The sequence below is a fragment of the Hevea brasiliensis genome, chromosome 8 (genome assembly GCF_030052815.1).
Source record: "Hevea brasiliensis isolate MT/VB/25A 57/8 chromosome 8, ASM3005281v1, whole genome shotgun sequence".
Classification (NCBI taxonomy): Eukaryota; Viridiplantae; Streptophyta; class Magnoliopsida; order Malpighiales; family Euphorbiaceae; genus Hevea; species Hevea brasiliensis.
The window spans coordinates 92,148,385-92,157,907 of NC_079500.1; positions in this window are offsets into that span (position 1 = coordinate 92,148,385).

The following is a 9,523-nucleotide window of genomic DNA, read 5'->3' on the forward strand; positions in this document are numbered from 1 at the left end:
CCATAATAATGATTACAAGTATTACTCTCCCAATTCCAGAATATGAAAGTTACTCACTCATGGTGAGTTCAGCAAACATAATAAAAATGAAGTAAAGAATAATAAAAATCTGTTTAAGAAAATGAAATGAAAGAACCGAAGAGGGTTTGCAGCTTTGATTTTGTGGAACTTCGGCTGAAAAACTCCTCCTTGATACTAATATTCTTCTCCTCAAGACTGTTGAAGAGAATGAAAAAGCAAGTACTCTTCTGAAACTCCTAAAAAGCTCTCTAAAAAGATTGATCTCCCTTCTTTTGATATTTTCTGCTTCTATTTATAATAGCTGTTCTAGAGTTAGGTCATTTTAACTCCAAAAAGCCTTAGGAGTCTGTTTTGAATATGTAAACAAGAGCGAGAATTCGAGTTAAGAAACTGGCTACCACGTGATACAAGGCCCGCGTGTCACTACATGGCCCCAGGCCGTGTAATTTACTGGAGCGGAATGGCGGAGTCTTGCATTGGCACAGAGGTTTACACGAGTCTACATTGACTATACAGGCCTAGTTACATGACCCGTGTACTTTTGTTCTCAGAAAATTCTTCAAGCTTGTGCCCGGCAGAGACTTACACGGGTCCTTACAGATTACACGGGTCCAATTACACGACCCGTGTACTTTTGTTCCTCCATTGGCTCTCTGGCTTTCATCTGGCAGAAGGTTACACGGGTCTATGGCTTTGTTTACATGACCCGTGTAAGGTGTATTAGCAGCTTTTCTCAATCCTTTGGCCTTTCCAAGTTTCCTTCTGGACTCCTATGCCCTGGGGCTTCACCCAAACACCTGAAATGATGCAGAAAACATGGAATTAAGAGCTTGACAATAGAAATTATAAAAACTAATAAAATCAACTACTATGCATGAAATAGTATACAAATGTGCTTAAAAACATCTATACAATTCAAGTGTATCAAATGCCCCCAAACTCAAACTTTTGCTTGTCCTCAAGCAAAATAAGACTTTGTTTTAGAACGCACTTTAGGGAAAAACTCAGGAATATAACCAACAATTCGATAAGTGCATAATTGAACTCCTCCAATCCTTCATATCATTTACCATCTTTCAAGGCATAAGGGTTCTAATAGCTGCCTGTTTGGAACTTCACCTCCTTTCATGGTGTTTCGACTAGTTATACTTCTGTGCAAGGCTATTAATAAGTCACAAATAACTTGTTTTATCAGGATAAATTTGAGAAACACTTACTCCTCTAAATTTGCCTCTATTATGGATAATTGTAGTGAGTTTAATTTAATTCCAACTCCATAGACATATCTTGATTCTCTATCTCCACTAATGCAGCATATACTTTTCAAAAGATCAAAAGGTCTTTAAAAGGGTTGTAATGGGGCTAAAAGGATAATGAATTGATTGTCAATGAAAGGTTTTTAGGGAATGCAAATATGAGGGTAGTATGAGTGCATAAAGTGTCAAGTATACTAAGTTTATTCTACTGATTTTGTATGGAGAGGAAGGGCTTTTAGTTTCTTATAGTGCCAAGCGTGCTTCCATGATACTTATCTTGGGACTCTTTTTCCCTTTTGCTCTTTTTTTTTTTTTTAATGTGTATGTCCCTTTGTCCTCTCCCCTAAACTCATTACTTTTGCTGGGTTAGGAAGGCGGATTTTTCTTTAGTTTCAATTTCACATTTGCACTCTTTCTCGGGTTCTTCATCCTCTCTCCATTTTCCTTTTTTCACTTAATATACTTTTTACTTATGCATTTAGCTTCCTCAAAAGGGTAGGTATGTGTTTAGGCTAGGGGCTAGGTCAATAATTATGGGTAAACAAGGAAAATCATATAGGTAAAAATATGAGCTCAAGTTGGGTGCAAGGAACATATTGTGACTAAGGGTGGCTAAGGCTTAATTTGGTTATATCAAAGAATGCCTTAATCATTTCTTCATCAAGCATATGCTAGGATTTCGCCTTGATAAGTCCAAGAGATATATGCTAGAGCTGGTGAGGCATTTTCATGTTTGTTTATATTTTAAGAATTTCTCCTAACTTTACAAGTTTGATGTACAAATTAATAATTATGAAGGGGTTTAACTAGTCTAGTTCTACTAAAGAGATTAGGTTTTTCATAGACAGCATATTAAAATCCCTTTTTGCCTATCCAGATACGTTCATTCCTCTATCCCGTGGAGTCTAATTATTAGCTTACTAGAAATTGGTTATAGTTCTAAGTTTCACAATTCAAAGTTCAAAATTTTGAAAAATTTTTTTCAATATTTTTCTAGAATTTAGATACACAAGAATAATATACCTAAAATTAAGCAATGTAATGATATGCAAGACATGAAATGCACTTGTACGCCCCAAAAAAAGCGAATCGGACATTGTCCTCAATGTCAACATAATATGCAAAATTAGAGAAAACCATAAAAAATAATAAGAAAGCATATTATGTATTAGGCATGGAAAGGTTGGACAAAAAGCAAATAAAAGAGACCTATGATTGCAGTTTAGGACTAAGGTATGTAAGATTTTACAATAAAGAACCTATCCTATAGTCCTAGCTCTAAAAGGTCTCTGATGGTGATGATAACGATGATGGCTCCTTTTCATCGAGCCTCTCCATTAGCATGTCCAGCTTATTATGGGCTTCTTGGATGCTGTCCTCGATTGCTCGCATCCTACTGTTGATGGTGGTCTCCATACGCTGTAAGTATGTGAGGACTGGGTCTGTGGGTGGTGGTGTGTATGGAGGTACTCGAGCGGGAGACTCATGAAAGAATGGCTCTTGGGCTTCCGCCTGTGGCTGTGAGGTCTCGCCAGGTCCTTCTTGTGCTTTATCTCTCCGAGGGATGGCATTCTCTTTAGCATCAAGCAGGTGGCAAGTGCTGCCGACCTTCTTACATATCCCCATGGATATGTAGATGGTTTGATCAATTCTTGATGTTTCACTGACGGAGCGTAACCAGTGATGTCCTAGGACGAATCCAAAGTGGAGGGCGATGGTTATGATGAGGCCACCAAGTATGATGTGCTCGATAGGCTGGTGAGATAAGTGGCAGAGGTGGTTGCACAAAAAGAAATCTGTGCTGCAGCGCTGCCCGGTGACCATACACCACAGGAAAAATAACTCGTTGGCATTTACCATGCCGAGGCTGTCACCACGGCCCATTATGCTGTGGGCAGCTAACTAGTGCATGTAACGCAGGGCTAGACTGGTGATACTCTAGGATTTTGACTTGCTAGAGTTATAAAGCTCTGTGTTTTGGGCTATGGAACTCCAGAAGTCAATGTTATTGTAGAGCATGCGGTTCCGAGGGATCTCTTAGTGGCCGATATTATCGAAGCCAAAGATGGCATTGAACTCATCTACATTCATTACCCGATCGACATCAAGGAGGCAAAATTCAATTCTTCCTCTATCTTCCCTGTCGGTGGGCCATAAGGCGGCCTTGAAACTGCCCAAAAACTCCAGTGTGGTGTCCCGATATGCATGGAATTGGAGTTGGGCAAACCTTGTCCACCCGATGCTGTCGAGGAGTCCATTGATCTCGTCTTGTAGCCTAATTTGCTCCAGTAGCGCAAAATCCATATATTTTGTGGAGCTAATTTTCCGGGTGTGAAGCCGGGTGCACATGGCCTTATGGGCATCATCACGGAATCTCCAAGGAATGGAGATTTCGGGTTGCGGAGCGGCTCATGGTTGGGGTTATAGTGGGGATGGTTGAGAGGGTTGTGGTTGAGGAGGGGCTGGTTAAGGAGAGGCTGCCCTTGTTCTTGGGCATTGGGGTGTCGGCTGAGGGGGAGAAGGTGAGGATTCTCCTCCTTGCCTCGAGGAAGACCCCATTCTTCGTGCAGATCATTTTGCAGGAGCTATTGATCAGTTTTGGGAAAGAGAAAACTAGGGTTTGGTGAAGGGAGAAGAGATTTGAGAGGTTTTTATATGCTAGGAGGGGTGGAGAGGAAGGGTTTTTGCATGGGGAGTGGTTTAAGGAAGAGAGGTGCATTTAAAGGGTCATTGTGACCCTTTGTTTCACGCATTTCGTGCCCCAGGAGTCACGTCTGCAACAAGATACATGAGTCATGTATCACTACACGGGTCCCGACATGTAGGGCTATGTAATTTTCTGCTCGAAATTTCATCACTTCTGTTGAGTTACACGGGCCGCGTAATTCTGTTCGGGAACCCGTGTAACTACTACCCAAAATTTTGTTACTCATGCTAAGATGCACGGGCCGTGTAAATTGGCTCAAGGACCCATGTAACTTACTGTCCTCCAAGTTACCTTGTTGACGATGTTACACGGACCATGCAATTTACCCGAGAGACCCGTGTAACTTCCTATATCCTTTTTTTGGGTTCCAGAATATTACACGAGGCGTGTAAATTATTACACGGGCCATGTAATTTTCTGGCTTTTCTTTTCTCTCCTGTTTTAAGTTCTTGATTCACACTAGAGAATTCCTATTTATACGAATGAGATGAATGCAAGGATTAAGTGCATGGTTACTTCCCTGATTGTGTTCAAATTCCTTTAGTCGAGTTGACTTGACGTTTCCTCTCCTTTCTTATTCTCTTCTCCCCCTTGCTTTTTTGGATTTGAGATTTTTGGGGTTCCTACAAAAGAAAATGTGAACAAATATTAACAGAATTAAAATAAGAAAGAGAGAAAGAAAAATTAGAAATTTTGGGTTGCCTCCCAAAAAGCGCTTGTTTATAGTCATTAGCTTGACTCTGCCTTCGTTCTATCATGGTCTATCTGGAGGATGGTCGAGGGTGTAGTTGACTCCCTTTTCTATGGATTCTCCTTGAAAGTAAGGCTTTAGCCTCTGCCCATTGACTTTAAATGCTCCTGAGGTTTTTCTCCACACTTCTACTGCTCCATACGGAAAGACTTGAGTAACCTTAAAAGGTCCAGACTACCTTGATTTTAGCTTCCCTGGAAAGAGTTTCAATCTAAAGTTGAATAACAGGACAAAGTCTCTTTCTTTTATTTCTTTCCTTACTATGCACCTGTCATGCCATCTTTTGGTTTTATCTTTAAAGATTTTGGCATTTTCGTATGCATCTTGTCGGATTTCTTCCAACTCATTCAGTTGTAGAAGCCTTTTTTCACCAGCAGCTTTGAGGTCAAAGTTTAGGATCTGAATTGCTCAGTAAGCTTTATGCTCAAGTTCGGCAGGGAGATGGCATGATTTTCTATAAATCAGTTGGAAGGGTGTTGTGCCAATTGGGGTTTTATATACAGTGCGGTATGCCTGCAGTGCATCATCTAACTTCATGCACCAGTCCTTCCTGGATCGGTTTACAGTTTTCTCTAGAATCTGCTTCAGTTCCCTTTTTGAGATTTCTACTTGGCCGCTCGTTTGAGGATGATAAGGTGTGGCCACCTTGTGAGTCACTCCATACTTTTTCAATAGTTTTTCAAATTGTTGATTATAGAATTGACTTCCTCCATCGCTGATTATTGCTCGTGGTGTGCTAAATCTTATGAAGATATTCTTCTTAAGGAACTATGTGACCACTCTAGCATCGTTGGTTGGTGTGGCTATTGCTTATACCCATTTTGACACATAATCAACTCCAACCAGAATATACTTGTTTCTATGAGAAGAGGGGAATGGACCCATGAAATCTATCCCCTATACATCAAACAATTCTACCTCAAGTATACCATGCAGTAGCATTTCATTCCTTCTTGAAGTGTTACCTATTCTTTGGCATTGATCACAAGCTAGCACGAAGGATCTCACATCCTTGAACATATTAGGCCAGTAGAATCCAGCTTGTAAAATTTTAGCTGTTGTTTTTGTGGTGCCAAAGTGTTCTCCATATAGTGATGAATGGCAGTGCTAGAGAATGCTCTCTATTTCCTCTTCCGGTATGCATCTTCTTATCAGCCCATCATTACATCTTTTGTACAGCAGAGGTTCCTCCCATGTGTAGAACTGCACATCATGCAGAAATTTCATCTTTTGCTGATAAGTCATGTTTGGAGGCAATACCCTGCATAAAATAAAATTAACAAAGTCAGCATACCATGGAGCTTAGGAGAATGCTAGTAATTGCTCATCAAGGAATGAATCATCAATTGGCAAATCCTCAAAGTCCCCTGTATACTCCAATTTCAGCCTGAAAAGATGGTCAGTTACTACATTTTTGGATCCCTTTTTGTCCTTGATTTCAAGGTCAAATTCTTGCAGGAGTAAAATCCATCGAATCAGCATTGGTTTCGCCTCTTTCTTGTTCAAAAGGTACCGGATGGCAGCATGATCTGTGAATACAATGACTTTTGACCCAAGTAAGTAGGATTTGAATTTGTCCATTGCAAACACCACTGCTAGGAATTCCTTCTCTGTGGTGGCATAATTTATTTATGCGTCGTCAAGTGTCTCGCTGGCATAGTAAATGGCATAGAGTTTTTTATCTTTTCTTTGCCCAAGCACTGCTCCAACTACAAAGTCACTCGCATCGCATATCACCTCGAATGGTAGCTCCCAATCTAGTGGTTGTGTTATTGGTGCTGAGATCAGGGCTTCTTTTATCCTGTTAAAAGGGACAAGGCAATTTTTATCAAAATCAAAGGGAACATCTTGACTTAACAGGTTGGTAAGTGGCTTAGCTATTTTAGAAAAATCTTTAATGAATCTTCTATAGAACCCTGCATGTCCCAAAAAGCTTCACACTCCCTTGACTAATGTTGGTGGTGGCGTGTTTTCAATGATCTCAATTTTTGCCTTATCAACCTCAATTCCTCTTTCTGATATTAAATGTCCCAGAACTATACCTTCCCTTATCATGAAGTGGCATTTTTCCCAATTTAGGACCAAGTTTGATTCTTCACATCTTTGCAACACCTTAGATAAATTAGCTAGGCAATCATTAAAAGTAGTTCTATAGACAGAAAAATCATCCATAAAAACTTTCATGATATTTTCAATATAATCAGAAAAAATAGCTATCATGCATCTTTGGAAAGTGGTAGGGGTATTGCAAAGACCAAAAGGCATTCTCCTATATGCAAAGGTTCCATAAGGACAAGTGAATGTGGTCTTTTCTTGGTCTTCTGGGTGAATAGAAATTTGAAAGAATCCCTAGTACCCATCTAGATAACAGAGGTAAGAGTGTTTCACTAACCTCTCTAACATTTGGTCAATGAAGGGGAGAGGAAAATGGTCTTTTCTGGTGGCACTATTCAATTTTCTATAATCTATGCATATTCGCCAACCAGTGACTACCCTAGTAGGGATCAGTTTATTATTTGCATTTTGGATAATAGTTATCTCACCCTTCTTAGAAACTACATGTACTGGACTAACCCATTTACTATCAGAAATTGGGTATATGATACCTGCATCTAATAGTTTCAAAATTTCTTTCTTGACTACTTCTTTCATGTTTGGATTAAGTCTTCTTTGGTGCTCAATAGTGGGTTTACTGTTTTCTTGCATAGGTATCCTATGCATGCAAATCGAGAGGTTAATCCCTTTCAGGTCTTCTATTTTATACCCTATGGCCTTATTATGGGTCCTAAGTTCTCTTAGCAATTTTTCCTCTTGCATCTTAGACAGGCTAGCATTGATTATAACAGGATATTTAGAGTTTGAGTCCAGAAATGCGTACCTTAGTAAGGAGGGGAGAGGTTTAAGCTCTACCTGTTTAGTGGTGCTCTTTGGTTTGCTTTTGGTTTGTTCCTCCTTCAACTTCTCCATCTCGGAAGCTTGAGCTAAGGGTAGGGATGGATGAGCTGCTAACTGTTGTGCACAGGCTGCTATTTCTGTGTTTTCATTATTCGCTATATGGCTGTGCACAATGCATGCTTCAAGAGGATCTTTAAAATGTATCTTATGAAATTCTTCTTCAACTTGTTTGTCAATTATGTCAACCTTGAAGCATTCGTCAGGTTCGAATTTGTGTTTCATTGTGTCGAACAAGTTGAATTCCACTTCTTCTTCTCCTACCTTGAGGGTTAGTCACTCATTTTTGACGTCTATGATTGCTCCGGCGGTTGCCAAGAATGGTTTTTCCAAGATGATAAGGATCTGAACATCTTCTTCCATCTCAAGGACAATAAAGTCTACTGGAATGAAGAATTTGCCCACTTTGATGGGGATGTTCTCAAGTATGCCCACTGGATATTTAACAAATTGATCAGCCAATTGCAGTGAAATTATCATGGGCTTCAGTTCTCCTATCTCTAACTTTTGGCATATTGATAGAGGCATTAAACTCACACTTGCCCTAAGATCGCAAAGGGCCTTGTCTATTTTCTTGTTGCCAATGAGGCAGGGTATGGAGAAACTTCCTGGATCTTTCAACTTTGGAGGCAGTTTGTTTTGCAGTATGGCACTGCATTCATCTGTTAGACTAACTGTCTCATAGTCTTCCAATTTTCTTTTCTTTAACAGAATTTCCTTAAGAAATTTGGCATAGGATGGCATCTGAGAGAGTGCTTCAGTGAAGGGAATGTTGATATAAAATTTCTGTAAAACTTCTAAAAACTTTCCAAACTACTTGTCCAATTTGGCTTTCTGAAATCTCTAAGAAAAAGGTAGGGGAGGCTGGTATGGCTCTGGTAACTTCTTTTTCTTCCCTGCTTCCTCTTCCTGATCTTTCTTGGCTTCTTCCTCCTTTTTGTCTGCTTGGCTTTCAGATTTTTCTGAGGTTTCCTCTATCGGTTCTTCCTCTAGTTGTACTAGAGTTCTCCCACTCCTCAATGTAACTACCTTACAATGCTCCCTTAGGTTCATATCTGGTTAACTAGGCAGTTTACCAGTAGCCTTACTTGAAGAACTTGCTTGCTGAGCAATTTGATTCTCTAGCATCTTGTTGTGGGTAGCAAGTTGGTTCATTCTAGAAATTAGCCGTTTAATCAATTCATTCTGTTGTTGTTAAGCTGCTAGGAAACCTTCCATCATGGATTCCATGGTCATCTTCGATTCAGGTTACTGAGGTTGAAGAGGCGGTGGTGGCTGTGCAAAGTTTTAGCCTCTGTTCTGAAATCCAAGGGGTGTTGGTGGTTTGTACCCTGTTGTTTATTTATTAGCTAATTCTGTTGGTTTGACCATGAGAAATTTGGGTGGTTCCTCTATCCAGGGTTGTAAGTGTTTGAATATATATTGTTGGGCTACCTCTGGATGAAGTTTCCCCCGTTATTGAGATAGTTCATTTGTTCTATGGAGGGTTCATTGAAGCTATTGAATTCTGAAGTAATGTATCCTCCTCCATAGCTGTCCTCATGCTGACTGTTCATCCCTATAGCATTGGCTTGCATTCTGTCTAGTCTTTTTGTGAGTTGATCAAATTGAGCTTTTATCATACTTAGGGCGTCCACTTCTAGGACCCTTGTTGTTCTCCTTGCGGTTCCTCTTTCATTTGACCACTCATAATTATGATATGTGACCCTCTCTAGAAGTTCAAGTGCTTGTGTCACTGTTTTCTCCATTAGGTCACCTTCTGCAGCCGAATCTATTGTGCTCCTTGTAGAGGGTAGTAACCCATTATAGAAATTTTGCACTAGTAGTTAATCCTCT